The sequence below is a fragment of the Mus caroli genome, unplaced genomic scaffold (assembly GCF_978045245.1).
Source record: "Mus caroli unplaced genomic scaffold, Mus_caroli_1 scaffold_4, whole genome shotgun sequence".
In the NCBI taxonomy this organism is placed as follows: domain Eukaryota; kingdom Metazoa; phylum Chordata; class Mammalia; order Rodentia; family Muridae; genus Mus; species Mus caroli.
Window position 1 is genome coordinate 23,761,675 of NW_028227259.1, and position 17,224 is coordinate 23,778,898.

Genomic DNA, 17,224 nt, shown 5'->3' on the forward strand with positions numbered 1-17,224 from the left:
AAATCAAGTAATTTTCTTCTCTACCTGCTGTTCTACTCTGGCTTATCTAATACTAATAAAATAAACAGATGAATTGCTTACTATATATCAGACACTATCCTAAGTACTTACAATTCCAACCTATGACAGGTGCTACTAACATTCTACTTAACAGATGAAACAACCACAGCAAAGAAGTCATTTGGCCAAGACCAACACAGAAGGTCTGTCTGAAAAATGTAAAACTTCTCAAATTGAAATGTGGTCATCTGCTTGTACATACACTTCCTACTTCTGTTAACTATGTGTCTTTCTACTTAATGCTCACCTGAATCAGAAAGAGGAAAATCAAGTGATCTTATAGCCAAGGATCCATCTTCACAGGCACAGTGGCTAAAATTTGTAATACCAGCACACACTAAGTTCCATACCAATCTGAGCATAAGATCCTAGTAAACCCTAGTTTAATTCATTTGGTGATCTGTCTCTCCCTCCCTCCCTCCCTCCCCCCTCTCCCCCTCTCTGGGGGAATGGGGTGGGGGTGATTACAAAACAGGATTTCTCTGTGTAGCCATGGCTGTCCTGGCACTGGCTCTGTAGAACAGACTGGCCTCAAACTTAAAAGGATCCTCCTGCCTCCACCTCCTGAATGCTAGGATTAAACAAAGGCATGAGCCACTACCACCCAGCTTAAATTATTTTTTTTAAAAAGTTCATCTTTCTAGTCTGACAACTATTAATACACAAAACTAAAATGATTTTGTTGCTGAAGCTGCCCTTTTTTAAGTGATACGGATTAAACATGGGGCCTTGCACATGCTTGGCAAACATTCTACCACTGAGCCCAAGCCATTAAAAACAAAAAACAAACAAAAAAAAACCATGAATTCAGCTTGGAATTTCTCCTGCCCCAGCCCTGCCTCATACTAAATTCACCATCTTATCAAATCACTGACCTATCTGCTCAGCCCCTTGAAACAAAAACAAAGACAAAAACTTCCCTATTTTGAGGTAAGATCTCACTAAGTTGCCCAAGCTCGTCTTGAACTCATTGTGCAGTACAGGCTAGTTTTGAACTTGTGAACCAGATGGTGGTGGCACACCCCTTTAATCTGAGTTGGGGGGGGGGGGTTTACACAAAGGCAGGTTTGAGTTTGAAGCCAACCAGAGGTTTCAGGACAGCCAGGGCTATACAGAGAAACCCTGTCTCTAAATAAATAAATAAAATAAACAAAATAAATAGAATAAAATAAATTAAAAACTCCTAGTTTGGCTTGGGACTTTTAAAATTAAGTATCTAATAAGTATGCTGATGGCATGATCCTGTGCTACAAAAATCCTGGCAAATCTACAAAGTAACAGCATTAAGTGGGTATTAATAAAATAAAAGAAACAAGATCCATAAACAAACAACTGCACTTTCTATATACTCACAATAGTTTATAAAGACACATTTTAAGAAGAATTAAGAAGGTGGGTGTAGTGGCACACACTTTTAACCCCAGTGCTCCAGAGGTAGAGGCAGGTCAATCTCTGTGATTTGGAGGCCAGCCTGAGACCAGGTTAGTCAATACCACAGTAAACTCCAAGACAGCCAGAGCTATGTAAAGAGACCTTGTCTCAAGAAAATAAGAAGGAAGAAAGAGTGAGTTTGGTTAAGAGCACAGGCTGCTCTTCCAAAGCACCAGGGTTTGATCCCCAGCACCTACATGGCAGCTCACAATTGTCTGTAACACCAGTCCCAAAAGAAGCTCTTCTCTTGGTGGCACACGCCTTTAATCCCAGCACTCGGGAGGCAGAGGCAGGGGGATTTCTGAGGACAGTCTGGTCTACAGAGTGAGTTCCAGGACAGCCAGGGCTATACAGAGAAACCCTGTCTCAAAAAAAAAGAAAAGAAGAAGAAGAAGAAGAAGAAGAAGAAGAAGAAGAAGAAGAAGAAGAAGAAGAAGAAGAAGAAGAAGAAGCAGCAGCAGCAGCAGCAGAAGCAGCAGCAGCAGCTCTCTTCTGGCCTCCACAAGTAACAAGCAGGTACCTGGTACACAGACATACAGGCAGGTAAAATACTCATACATATGAAATAAAAAAAATTTTTTTTTTGATTTTTCGAGACAGGGTTTCTCTGTGTAGCTCTGGCTGTCCTGGATCTCACACTGTAGACCAGGCTGGCCTCGAACTCAGAAATCCGCCTGCCTCTGCCTCCCGAGTGCTGGGATTAAAGGCTCCCGCCACCACGCCTGGCTAATAAAATCATTTTTAAAAATAGTATAAGAAGGAAGAGGAGCAAGAAGAGGAAGAAGGAGAAGAAGAAGAGGAAGAGGAAAAGGAAGAGGAAAAAGAAAAGAAAAAAGAAAAATCACACACAATGAGGACCAATCCAATAGTGTGCCCCTTTAATCCCAGGTAGACAGGTAGGCAGAACCCAATGCCTTCAAGGCCATCCAGGGTTATACTGTGACCCAAAAACAAAATCAAATGAAAACTATCATTTTGCTTTTTGCTTTTCAACAGCTGGTTTTCCTGTAGTTCTGGCTGCCCTGGAACTCTCACTGTAGACCAGAGTAGGCTGGCCTCAGAGATCCAGGAGAAGGGGCATCATTCCTCCTAATAGTATAGTAGCTGATAAATTGCCCATACTCAAAAATAGACATCTCACCCACATCTGTGCAAGCAAGTGACTACATTTTGTGACAAGACATGAAAGTAGAAAGAGTATTTGTTAAGAAGAAGATGAGCGGGGCTGGAGAGATGGCTCAGTGGGTAAGAGCACTGACTGCTCTTCCAAAGGTCCTGAGTTCAAATCACAGCAACCACATGGTGGCTCACAGCCATCCGTAATGAGATATGACACCCTTTTCTGGTGCGTCTGAAAACAGCTACAGTGTACTTATATATAATAATAAATAAACCTTTAAAAAGAAGAAGAAGGGAGCATGAACGGGGAATGAGATGAAACTAGAGTTTACTTAAATGCACATAGGACACTGCTAAAGGAAAGAAAAAAAGGAAAGAAAGCAAAAACAGAAGTTACTTCAATAGGCTTTTTTTTTCCTGTGCTAAAATCAAACTAAGCCCCTCATACGTGCTAAGCAAAGATCCATCATTTAGTATTAATAATCAAGCAACAGAATCACTAGTTATGGTTTTACTGCCCCACCAAGATGATTTTTCTAACAGATATGTTTCTGCAGTTTAATATCCTCAATGACTCTCTATTGTCCATAGTTAAAAAAAAAAAAAGTGAAGCCCCAATTTGATCCCTTCCTTCTCCTTCCAATATAAGGAATGTGTTTATTTAAAAACCGGGGCCATGGTTAGATCTGTCTTTGCAACTATGGCTGTCCTAAAGCAGCTCCTTTACTTGTAAAACTAGGTGTGACGATTCTGCCAAAGTGATTAAGTATCGAAAGATGTGACTTCCAGAAAACACTACAAGTACCTATCAAATACCAGCCAAGTACCAGCTTCTCATTCCCCCACACACCCATCACCTGGTTAGTTCTCTTCAGCAATATGTTGTCATTTAAGATTTCAGAGAGCCAGGCATGGTGGGTCATACCAGCATACTTAAGACTGAGGCAGGAGGATTTCATCACATTCAAGGCTGGCTGGACTACAGTGAGAAACCTTGCCTTTTCTTTTTACCTTTTTATTGATTCTTGTGAATTTCACATCATGTATCAAAATCTCATTCATCTCCCCATTCCTCCAAATCTGACCTCTACCTTTGTAACCTCCTCGAAACAACATAGAACAAAAAGATAAAAAATGAAAATCTTAGGCAGGGTGTGGTGGCACACACTTTTGATCCCAGCACCTGGGAGGCAGAGGCAGGAGAATTTCTGAGTCCAAGGCCAGAGTTAGTTCCAGGACAGTCAGGGCTACACAGAGAAACCCTGTCTCAAAAAAACCAAAATCTTGCCATGGAAGGTTCGCTGTGTCACATTTTTTTACTTGAAAATGCTCACTGCAATGGGTCTATAGTGTAGTAGGAGCCAGAGGCCTAGAACCAGACCAATGACTCCTCTCAGATAATGACTCCTCTCGGATATCCTGTTGTTATTACCCTGTGACATGGAGATCCTGCAGCTCTGAATCTGCAGGACCTCTTCACAAGGTTCCACAGTTCATGGAGTAGATGCTGGGTGGGTCAACTCGAAGCCCTGGATCTGGGCCTGGGTGGTAGCTGAGCTGGTAGCCCACTAGGCCAACTCTCCCACTTTTCTCAGGAGAGGATGGGCAGGGCCTGCTCCCTTACCTGCAGCTTGCAAGGGACAAGACAACTCTCCCATGCCAATGCCACCAGGGCCAGCTCCACAGGCATGAGACCGTTTCTTAAAAAACAATAGAAAAGGGGATAGGAGAACTTCCAGAAATAAGTATTTGTAAAGCAGAGGCAGGTGGAGCTCTGTATCAAGGTCAGCCTGGTCTACAACGTTGAGTTCCAGGACAGCCAGGGCTACACAGAGAAAGCCTCTCTCAAAAAAATAAAAAAATAAAACAAAACAAAAAAAATCGTTGCCGGGCGTGGTGGCACACGCCTTTAATCCCAGCACTCGGGAGGCAGAGGCAGGCGGATTTCTGAGTTCGAGGCCAGCCTGGTCTACAAAGTGAGTTCCAGGACAGCCAGAGTTATACAGAGAAACCCTGTCTTGAAAAAACCAAAAAACAAAAAAAAAAAACAAAAACAAAAAAAATCATTAACAGGGCTAGAATCATGATGGGCTCAGCAGTTAAGAGCAATGGCTGCTTTCTCCAAGAGTCCTCAGTTATTTGTGCTGTCTGCTACTGTGAGTCATTTTGTATTAGCAGACATCGAAATTCCAGTGTGAGGAAGGATGGGTATTTTGTCTTATGCTGACCTCTCTGATACAGTGCTTCTTAGTTGACTTTTCCCAATATCTTCCCAGGGTGATTGTCAATAAAAAAGAAGTAAACTTGGCTAATAGTAACATATTTCTTCAGGAACATACTTAGGGCCTGGCGTGGTGGCACACTCCTTTAATCCCAGCACTGGGGAGGCAGAGGCAGTCGGATTTCTGAGTTCGAGGCCAGCCTGGTCTACAAAGTGAGCTCCAGGACAGCCAGGGCTATACAGAGAAACCCTGTCTCAAAAAAAAAAAAAAAAAACAAAAAAAGGAACATACTTAGGGGAAAAGAACAGATTTACTTTATTTATTTTAGGCAGGGTCTCACTATGAATCCCTGCCTGGCCTGGGGTCATGTCGATCAGGATGTCCTCAACCTCACAGCATTCCTCCTCCCACCTTTGCCTCCAGGTGCTGGCGCTATAGACCAGTGGCACCTAACTAGGAAAAAAATTGTCACCTATAATTTCACTTTAATACACAGCAGTTATAATATTTAACTCTTTCCTTCCACATGGTAGGGGAAGGGGGGCTGAATCTCAACAATAAAACCTCTGTAATAGTCAAAACCCAGGTTTACAAGATGTCTCAGTAGGTAAAGACTCACTGACCTGAGTCTGATACCTGGGACCCACATGGTAGAGAATGAACCAATGCCCACAAGTTGTCCTCTCTGTCATACCACACACATGCTGTATCACATGTATATCCAAACACATGCTCAATAAATAAAATTGCTGGGCAGTGGTGGTGCACACCTTTAATCCCAGCACTTGGTAGGCAGAGGCAAGAAGGATCTCTGAATTCAAGGCCAGCACGGTCTACAGAGTGAGTTCCAGGCCAGCCAGGGTAACACATATATAAAATAATTTATTACAGTCCTAGCTTCCCTTACAGTCACATTGGCCATACAGTCACATATGACCACTATGACTATATTCCACTTACAGGTTCAAGTTTAAACATTGGGTGCCTTTAAAATATTTTTTCTAATTTATTATGTGTTAGTATTTTACCTGCATGTGTGTATGTATATTACATGCGTGCCTAGTACTCCTAAAGGTCAGACGAGGGCATCAAATGCCATGCAGCTGGAGTTATGGGTGGTTATAAGTCACCTTGTAGTGGACAGAAATCTAATTTGGATCCTCTGCAATAATTAGTGCTGTGCTCTTAACTGAGTCTCTGTCTCTCTCTGTCTCTCTGTCTCTCTGTCTCTGTCTCTCTGTCTCTGTCTCTCTGTCTCTGTCTCTCTGTCTCTCTCTCTCTTTGAAACAGTGTTTCACTGTAGACCAGGCTGGCCTTTAAGAACAGGAAATCCTCCTGCCTCTGTCTCCTGAGTGCTAAGCTACCCACACAAACAGTACTGTTTTAAATGGCATTTTAAAGGGTTAATGGTCTGTACTCTCCTCTACTCTTCTTCATTATGCTCTAGTGGGCATCATAGAATCTTAAAGTGTCATACCCTAGAAAGACAAAGGAAGAGGGTCTCCAGTAGAGTGACTGCAGTGAAAAGGCACTATTCACCAACTTAGCTCCTATCCTGCAAAATTTGATGTGAAAAAGAAATACATACTAGTTCAAGACTCTCATGTTCTAAAGTTTCTATTTTAAATGGGGGTGGGGGGGTGGACTAGAGAGACAGCGATGGCATACATCTCTAAACCCAGTACTAAGGTGGCAGGGACAGGTGGGTCTCTGTGAGATCAAGGCCATGCTTATCTACATAATGCCCAGTAAAACAAAGGCAGGTATTAGAGGGTGAAGGACCACCTAGCCCTTACTCACACACCCTATAGGTGGCAACAGAACCAGAATAGAACCTAGACCTCCCAACAAAGTACAAATGGTTCACTGTATCACAGGTGCACAAGTCAAAAATGTAAAATCCTAACTTTTTTTGGGTATTCAAAATTCTTTTAGCTATTAGGAACTATCTAATTACAGGCCAATCTATAGTCATGTAACTATATTTGAAGGGAAGGAAAGGAAGGGGTTTGAGACAGACTCTCATATGTATCCAAGGCTGGCCTTCCTCATATTGGATCTGTAGTACAGAATTACCTTAAACTTCTGATTCATTTGCCTCCACCTCCCCAGTTGAGATTACAGTCACTGCAGAACACAGGGCTTCATGCATCTTAGGCAAGCACTCTATTAACCAACCTAAAATCACAGTCCTGATAACAGCATTTTTTAAATACCAAACTCCTCAGTAATAATCCATCTCTACATCAAAATACCTTAGAGAAATAAGGGCCAAAGTAGCAAGAAGCCTCATTTAACTATCTCAGGAAAAGACCCTTTAAAAACAGTGGTCATTATCATTTGTATCAGACATATTTTAGTCCTTTAATTCATAAAACCATCTCCTTTCATTATTTTTATTACATCTGCTTGTATCTGCTTATATACTTGTGTGTGTATGTGTGCGCGTGCGTGCCAAAGCACATGTGTAGAGGTTTTTTTTCTCCCTCTCATGCGGATCCCCTGAATCAGACTTGGTAGTAGTAAGCACTTTTTTACCCACTAAGTCATCTTACCAGCCTAGTGTACCATTATTACTATTACCTGTTGCTGCTAACAAACCATATTTATTCATAATTTCACAATTTTGGTTGGGTTCAGCTAGGTGGTGTCTCTACTCTTACTAGTGATTGCTTTTGTACTGTATTAGACCAGAAAGTCAGCTAGGACTTGGACCCTGCTGAGCCTCTCAAATAGTCAGTTTGGCAACCTCTCACTCTCCACAGATCTCCAGCAAAGTCTAACCCAACTCCTAGAACTGCAATTACTTAAGACTCCCAAAGTGAAAAAGAAAAAGCTGAACCCAAACCTAATCAAGTGTCATTACTACTGCCAAACAGGACTAGACAAGACACAACCATAGGGTTCAACAAATTGACTACATGGCCCAATGGGCTTACTAAGAACAGCAGATACCAGCTCTTCCTTTAGTACTATACAGATGCCATCTTGATGTGTATATAACCCCCACATACTTTAAGCTGGCCTCAAACTCACAGAAATCTGCCTACCTCTGCTTCCCTAGCCCTGGGATTAAAGGCAAGTGCTACCAGCACCCAGCTACCATGGCATTTTTAGTACTATAGTTCTATTGTACAATTTGAGTTTGGGCATGGTGATACCTCTAGTAGGTTAGTTCTGTTTTTGGTTTTGGTGCTATGTAGGACATCCCAGTCTCAGTTCCCTCAAAAACAGCAAAATAGCCAAGGAGGCTTTGTTAAGAAGGATCTGCCTACCTCTGCCTCCAGAGTACTGGGGTTAAAGGCATATGCCAACACATCCAGCTCAGATTAAATATTCTTGAAAGTCACACCTAGCCTAGAGTGCTGGTGTTACAAAGTTTTAATATCAGCACTAAGGAAGAAGCAGGCAAATTTGAGGCTAGCCTAGTCTATATATTGAGTTCCAGGGCAGCCAGGGCTATACAGGTGGTGGTGGTGGTGGTGGTGGTGGTGGTGATGGTGTCAATTTCAATATGCAATGATAGGTATATCATCTGATAGAAGTCCAATTGGAGAAAAACATTGACACCATAACCAAATACTTCAACTTTAGTTGCACTAATTATGAAAGATTTAAGATTTCATGTGGTCAATTTTAAACAATTTGATGGTTATATCAAAGATGAAATGCATTACAGTTTCAAAGCTATGTTGAGATGTAGCTCAATGCCACAATGCTTGTCTACCATGCAATAATACTCTGGCACTGGGGGGTGGGGGGGGTGGGGGAAATCCAAGTAACAAGAAATAGAGGTCTTTAATCCCAGCACTCAGAAGGCAAAGGCAGGAGTTGGAGGCCATGCTGGTCTACAGATTGAGTTCTAGGACAGGCAGAGTTACACAGGGTTTTTAAACCCTGTCTCAAAAGAGAGAGAGAGAGAGAGAGAGAGAGAGAGAGAGAGAGAGAGAGAGAGAGAGAGAGAGAGAAGAGAAAGACATCTTTTGTTTTGCCCTATTTTTACTAGGCTCCACTAAAAGATGGGATTAAGAACAAAAACATATGGACTACAACGACAGTCAAACTACTTTGCTTCTAATGTAATAGGTTACAGTTAAACTTAGGAAGCAAACATTGCCAACTACAAAATATATAAGAAATGAAGCCAGCAAGATGGCTCAGTATGAGCCAGGCGTAGTGGCACATGCCTTTAATCCCAGCACTCGGGAGGCAGAGGCAGGTGGATTTCTGAATTCGAGGCCAGCCTGGTCTACAGAGTGAGTTCCAGGACAGCCAGGGCTATAAGGAGAAACCCTGTCTCAAAAAAAAAAAAAAAATTAAAATCATTTTTTGTGATAACATTACTAAATACAGAGCTTTCCTTGGGAGTTACTGTTCTTTATAATGAAAAACATTCAGTAAAAACCCTGCGTTGATCCTAACCTGATGGCACATGGCTTTAATCCCAACACTTGGAAGGCAGAAGCAGGTGGATGGACTTGTATGAATTATAGGTTATCCTGTCTATGTAGCAAGTTTCTAGTCAGTCAGCGACAGTAAGTCCCTGAAGGGTGGTGAAACCCTGCCTCAACACTCTCTATATAAACACTTCACACAAACCCACACGAAGAATAAACTAATTTTAAAAATATTAATTACTGGTTTTTCCTCAAATTTTTTTAAAGTATTAACCTTTGCCAGGCATGGTGGCTGCTAACTTTAATCCCAGCACTAGAGAAACAAAGGCAATAAATTCAAGGCCATCCAGGGCTATATAGTGAGACACTGTCTCAAAAGCAAAATAAAGCAAATGACTAACTTTTTTTAATTCAGGAAGTATATTACAAAATGTATAAACCCTTCCAAATATTTTTCTATACACAAAATCAACACAAGTTTGAGCTTGTGTACTTTTTATAGGATAAAGTCAGCATTAAACTTATAACTTCACAGCTCCTAAAAAGGTTTTCCTCAAGCCAACAAACCAACAGGCAGCCTCCCACATTGGTTCACACAGATTTTTCTCTTTGTCTTGATTAAAAACTGTACAGTAGGGGTCAGAGATATAGTTCAAGTGGTTAAGAACTTTCTAAAATATGAGGCCTTGGGTGCATCCCCATCAGGAGAGGGGAAACTGCAACGCAGACCACTGCTTGTAAGCAGGTTCAGGTACATCATCACATCCTTAGTTACATATGCTGAGCTATCCCTGAATACCATTCCTACATCCCCAGATACGTGTTGAGCATTTCTTCTATCCCCTAACTATCCATCTATGCCGGAAACTTTTACACTCCTCGGTAGTGATGAGGACTTCTTCCTTCTCGGCCACATCTCCAGCAAGCTGCCCTTTGCCTTTGCTGTGACACTGTAACAGCAGCACATAAACCACTGCCTGCAGGTAGCATATCTCTTCATACTTTTTATCTTAGTGGTTTTTCTAAAATAGCCCTTATTAAATTACAGGTGAATCTCCCTGAGTTCCAGACCAGCCAAAGCTGTAAAACAACACTAAGGATGCAGGCGAGGATCAGGAGTTCGGGAACAGGCCTGGACTCTAAATCATCTCAAAACAATATGACTAAAACAAGAACAACCAAACGTTTTTCCTCACCATTTTTCCCCCAAGGCAACCATCATTCAGGATCTAACTATGGCTCTGTAGCACATCTGAAATGCCTTGATAACCCTAACTACACTACAACTTTATCTCACTCCCTATTATTAAGCCTCTGCCTCCATTCTCCAGAAAAATTCTTAACTTTCCTCTGAAATAAGTGTATTCATTCCCTTGCTCTCCCAAACACAGTCTCACTTTCTTACCACTCTACTTGGCTAAAGCTCACCAACCCTTCAGGCTTTAATTCAAATACTACTTCTTGTAACCCTTCTAGGACTCCATGTAGCTGGTGACTTTTCTCTTACAGAGTTAACTGTTCATGACATTTTAGCATGTTCTGTCAGTGAGTGATATGTGCCCCCCCCAAAAAAGCTAAAACATCAACAGAGTCAGATGTGTTGAACATGCCTCTAATTCTAGAAGTTGGGAAGCAGAGGCACATGACAACTTCAAGACCAGCCTGGTCTACAGGTCAAATTCCAATTACTGATACAATGATAGTCTTTAAAAAAAAAAAAAAGTGAGCAAGGATCTGCAAGATGGCTCAACCAGTAAAGGTTGGCCATCTGATTTTGATTTGATCCCAAGTCCCACATGGTAGAAGGAGAGAACCGAGAACTGTTGTTCCTCCTAGTTGTGCGAGAACTCTGTGTGTGTGTGTGTGTGTGTGTGTGTGTTTGCTCAGCAGCTAAGAACACTTGTTCTGCAAAGGACCAGAGTTTGATTGCCAGCACTCACATGGTGACTCACAACAATCTATTAACGCCAGTTCCAAGGGAGCTGATGCCTTCTTCTGAGCTCCTCAGGCTCAGGCAGGCATGCATGTGGTGTAAACATACACACAAATCTAAAAAGGTGTTTTTAATTTAAAAGTAAACAGAAAGCCTATGTCATCTCAAACTGTATTTTATATAGCTCCTTCTGCCCATAGCAGCAATAGCAGAAGCAGTGAAACATCCTTTACATAAAGCCTTTCCTAACATATTAATACAGAAGAGCTGTGTCATGCCTGTTTCTCTAACCTGTGCTCTTAAGTCTTTCTCATTCTGCAAGAGATTTAAAAGTCCAATTTCAGGATAGCTCATACTGAGAGAGCCTGCTTCTCTTGCAGAAGGCAGAGGCAGACAGATCTCAGTAGTTTGAGCCCAGACTGGTCTACACAATGAGTTTCAGGCCAGCCACAGATAAATAGCGAAACCCTGCCTCAAAATTAATTTGAAGGAAAATTAAATAAATCTTAAAAACAAAACAAAACAAAACACCAGATTCTTCAGGAAGCTATGGCACACACCTTTGATCCCAGAACTTGGAAGGCAGAGGCAGGCAAATCTCTTGAATTCAAGGGCAGCCTGGTCTACAGAACAAGGTTCCAGGACAGCCAGTGCTACACAGAGAAATTCTGTCTCAGGAAAACACACACACACACACATATACCCACACACTTCAGATTCAAAATTCATGATTGGTTTTCCTGCTAAATATTTCATAACCACTACTAGCACACCTTGATATATGAGCCCATTGTTCAAAAAAAAAATCATGCTTATTTTACTTGATAACTTTTTAAAACTTATCTTACCAAGAAATTCTAAAAATAGTTACTAGACATAAACATGATAAAGAAAATATTATAAGAGAAGGGAGAGATTAATTAGTTCACTAAAAACAACACAGAGAAATATTGGCTAAAGGCACTTTTCATCTCACTGGAACCTACATGGTAGGTGAGCCTACTCCCAAGCTTGTCCTCTCACCTCCACAAATATACCAAGGAATGCATGAGTCCACATACATACACATCTGTGCACACACATATAAATAAATGCAAAAAAAAAAAAAAAAACACATCCATTAGAAAGTTTATTCTGTGGCATCAACTTGTTGCCTAAGAGAGTCACAGATGAAAAGCCAAAATATGACACCCTCTCAAGGGCACTACACACCCCCCTCCACCAGGAAAGCATACAGAGAGAGCTTCTAGTGCTCTGTGGTTTTTTAAAGGATGCCGCTCGCTTGCTCGCTTGCTCGCTTGCTCGCTTGCTCGCTTGCTTGCTTGCTTGCTTGCTTGCTTGCTTTGTTTTAAGACAAGGTTTCACTGTGTAACTCTGGTTGGCCTGGAACTTTGTTATGTAGACCATGCCTATCTAGAATCCAGAACTGTTCCATCTGCCTCTGTCTCCCAAGTGCTAGGATCAAAGGTGTGTACCACACAATAAATTAAAGATATTATATGTATGAGTATTTGGCTAAATATATGTATGTTCACCTTACAAACTGCCCAACATGGATGTGGGAACCAAATTCCTGTACTCTGGAAGAGCAGTAAGTACTCTTAAGCACAGAGCCATCTCTCCAGTGCAATCTAGTGTTCTTCATGCCTAAAGACTGACCGTATTTATTTTGGAAGGTCAATGAAGTTCCATGAAAGCTCCTTAGTTATAAGCTTACATTGACTTAAAGGATATAAAGGCTGGACAGCCACCATCTAATCAGAGAAACCTGTGGCCCAGAGAATAACCTATAATTTTACAAAACAGAAAGCAGGTAAAGCAATGTATCTTATATATAGTCTTGTAATCAATTTGTAACTCTGCAAGTTGACTACACATTGCATCACAGAATTAAGTGAATAAGAGGAAATTGTAATAAGTCATTTAAGAATGAGAAATTAGGGCTGGTGAGATGGCTCAGTGGGTAAAAGCACCCGACTGCTCTTCCGAAGGTCCAGAGTTCAAATCCCAGCACCCACATGGTGGCTCACAACCATCCGTAACAAGATCTGACTCCCTCTTCTGGAGTGTCTGAAGTCAGCTACAGTGTACTTACATATAATAAATAAATAAATCTTTAAAAAAAAAAAAAGAATGAGAAATTAAACTATATAGACACTTTTAGATTTGCATGGACATCTGTCTATTAACCTAATATATTAACAAGCAATATGAAATCATGACTAAAAACATCATATTCTTAAATATTACATATTCCTAGGAATAAGTCAACAGTAAACTACAGTGTAGCCAAGTTAGAGAACAATCTCCCCAACAGGAAAGGGAGGCTGACAAGCTTAGACCCAGTTTTCAATTAAATTAAAACACTTAAAGCCGGGCGTGGTGGCGCACGCCTTTAATCCCAGCACTCGGGAGGCAGAGGCAGGCGGATTTCTGAGTTCGAGGCCAGCCTGGTCTACAGAGTGAGTTCCAGGACAGCCAGGACTACACAGAGAAACCCTGTCTCGAAAAACCAAAAAAAAAAAAAATTAAAACACTTAAGTGCATCCTATGAACCAAAGATAGATAGGTGGGATGGATGGATATGATAGGATATATAATATATGTTATATACAAACCCCACTTACCTGCTAGCTTAAAAGTATTAAAAATTAAGAATTATTGTTTGCTTAGCATAGCTGTGCAGTCCTACAATGCCTGCTCTGGGAGGCTGAGGAAAGAATATTCAAATGCTAGGCCAGCTCAAGCTACATATCGAGTTCAAGGTCAGCCTAGGATATATAATAGGCTTTATCTCAAAAAAAAAAAAAATGAGGGAGATAGGGAGCGTTGGAGGGAGAGTAAAGAGTAGGATAGGGTAGGACAAGATAGGGAAGGAAAGACTAAAAATGGCTATCATAAACATTACATACTTGTATTATCTCAAAAGGTATGAATAGTGATCTGGGGGACTTTTTATTCAGTAGTGAAGATCAATTGTCTATCACTTATTTCAAATTGGCAAGTATGAAAAATGTTGTTAGAGAAAGAGTCCTACAAATACAAAGTAACAACAGTTACCAGCTGCACTGCAAGACACCCTTGCAAGACACCACCCATGTTCCTATTTTTCTGTAACAGTAACACTCAAGCTGTCTCTCCAATAACAGTAATTGCCCTCTGAAAAGTGATTCAGGGCACAAATTTGACTCAATAAGGGTTGAAGACAGTATCTCAGAAATCCTGTCCCTGCCACCTGCTGCTCCAACATTTTTGTTCACCCTGACATCAATTCTGATGACAAAAAATATGGCAGAACACTTCCTAGGCTTCATACAAAAGTCAGGTGTGGTAGTTAACACCTTCTTAATCCCAGTACAAAGTCAGGCAAGTCTGTAACATCCAAAGCCAGCGTGGTCTACAAAGTGGGTTCACGACCACAGAGAAACCCTTGTTTTTGTTCTTGTTTTGTTTTGTTTAAAAAAAAAAAAAAAAGCAAAACTAACACACACACACACACACTCTCTCTCTCTCTCTTCAGGAAAAATTTCTTTTAACATTAACAGAATTAGACCCGCGCCCTATACTGTTTTACCAGGGCAAAAACAGTGCCTCAAGTAAGGAATATGAGCACTCAAAATAACTAAATGGTTTGAGTCTTTGCAGTTAAGAAATTTCAGACAAATGTAAATTTCACTGTGAGTTACATTTGACATTTGTACAACAGGAAATTCCTGTATATGTGTATGTGTGTATGTATATACATATATGCTTTTTAAATTCTGCCTCAAAAAAGTAATATCTTTTGTTCAAAATATTTGCTTTTAGATAATTATAATTTTAATATAATTAGATTTAATGTAAAACCCATTAACTACATACCCTACGCCTTTTAAATGTGATAAACAACAACAACAACAAAAATTCAGCTAGCCAAAACTATAAAGACTTAGCCGGGTGATGGTGGCACACGCCTTTAATCCCAGCACTTGGGAGGCAGAGGCAGGCAGATTTCTGAGTTTGAGGCCAGCCTGGTCTACAAAGTGAGTTCCAGGACAGCCAAGGCTATACCTGTCTCGAAAAACCAAAAAATAAAATAAAAATAAAATAAAATATAAAGACTTGATTTGTTTACTTAATAAAAATTCAAACACAACAATTGGGCATGGAAGCATATGCACCTTTAATTCCAGCACTCGGGAGGCAGAGGCAGGCAGAGCTCCATGAGTTCATTGATTTCAAAGCCAACCTGGTCTACAAGTACCTGGCCAGCCAGAGCTACATAAAGAGAGCCTGTCTCAGACAAACAAACAGAAGATATTAGCTTTTGTTTCTTCAGTGTACTCTTTGCAATTCCACACTATTCATTTACTGCAAACCTAAATCACATTTGTTACACATCAGTTTCACCTTCTGGGTCCTCACTAACTACAGGCTCTTTTCCTAGTGGATCCTAATATGGTGTAGAGATACACAATCAAAAACCTCTTTGCTTTCCATTTCACACATTAGTTTCCACTTACATGTTTCCAATACAATTAGAGATTCCACTCCCTTCAAAAGATATCTAATTTTAAAGAATTTAAAAGTTAGAAGCCAATTACCACTACATTTTACTTCCCTGTAAAGAATTCTGTGTTGCTTTTCAAATCTAAAAGAAAAAAAAAAAAAAAAACTAAAACAGAATTGACCAGAGTGTTCTTAGACTACACTGTCATCCTTTAGGAAAATGTTTAACTTCTCAAAAGGCCATTTTTTCTTCATTAATAGTGCTAAGAATTAAAATAATGAAGTGGCAATAACTTAAGTGAACCTTCCTCCCAGTTCAAAGGAGTTGCACTAATACACCTTAACTCATCTCAATGGGGAAGCACACTGTGTGTGTGCAAGCATTTGCAAGTGCATGACCCTAACAATGCAAAAATGAGCGCTTGTATGTCTACTCTCTCCAAAAAGAATTAAATGCAAATATAAAACATTTACTTACCTCAAATTAAAGTATAGTAAGATTTTTTTAATGTGTTTTGTTTTTTTCAAGACAGGGATTGTCTGTGTTGCCTTGTCTGTCCTGGAACTCCCTCTGTAGACAAATTGGCCTTGAACTCCACCTGCCTCTGCCTCCCGAGTGCTAGGCTTAAAAAGATCTTACAGGCCTGTGCCATCATGAACCCTCTTATGAGATGCAGATGTTTTTCAAACAGTGAAATGGGAATGAATCGAAGTAAACTTCTAATATGGCTTAATCCCATGTTGCTTTTTAGAACAGTATTTATGTCAAACTGACCAAGTCCAAAGTTACTCAAAACTCCACAAAACGTCTCCAAATTCCAGTCAAGGCAGGCATAATGTTATTTTATGCAGACCATCACCTTACAAAGTAACAGACAAAATAAACTCGTAACTTTGTATCACAAAGAACCTAATGTAATAATGTATACATCCTCTATAAAGTGTTTCTCTCAAGATTTTTCACAGCTAGGTAAGAGCTGGCAGGCGATAAAATATACAGGCGACTAAAGGCCCTGGAACATTTAGTAGTAAAAAGATAGCAAACCCTCCCCCCCCCCGAAAAAATACACTGTGTCAAGAGCTTAGTGGGTTCCCGGAGGCCAGGGTGCTTGCTTGCTATGGCCCAGTTAACACTATTTTTGCTGCAATCACCAGACACAACAAATGAATGCACGTAAACCAAACAAACAGCCTATCCATAAATGTGCTGACTTCTTCCTGCAAGTCCCAGCGCACCCTTCCACCGCCAACAGTTCAATGAGAATATCATACAATGAAATGAGTAAGCAACACACGCCATTCTGCAACTTTGAAAGACGGTCACCAATCTTCCGCAGCACCCCGAAGAGCCACTATAGCTGAGCAACTAACTCATTGGCACTAAAACGGTTTCCTTAATTTTCAAGCCAAGTTGCCGAATAACCACTTTTTAAGACAACACTTCTTGCCCAGCTCATCCACCGGGCACAGTCCTCACGGACGCTCAAAAACAATCGAAAGCCATTGCCTGCCCAGCTGGAGTTGAAGTTACTCGTCCAGCGACGTTTAAAGCTGTCTCCCCTAAACAAAGTGCT

General features: G+C 40.7%; 1 protein-coding gene across 16 annotated transcripts in view; it reads right to left on the reverse strand.

Moving 5' to 3' along the window:
• Kmt2c (lysine methyltransferase 2C) overlaps positions 1-17,224 on the reverse strand; it is a 235,212-nt gene that overhangs the window by 217,012 nt on the left and 976 nt on the right. The gene's annotated exons all lie outside the window — the stretch shown is intronic.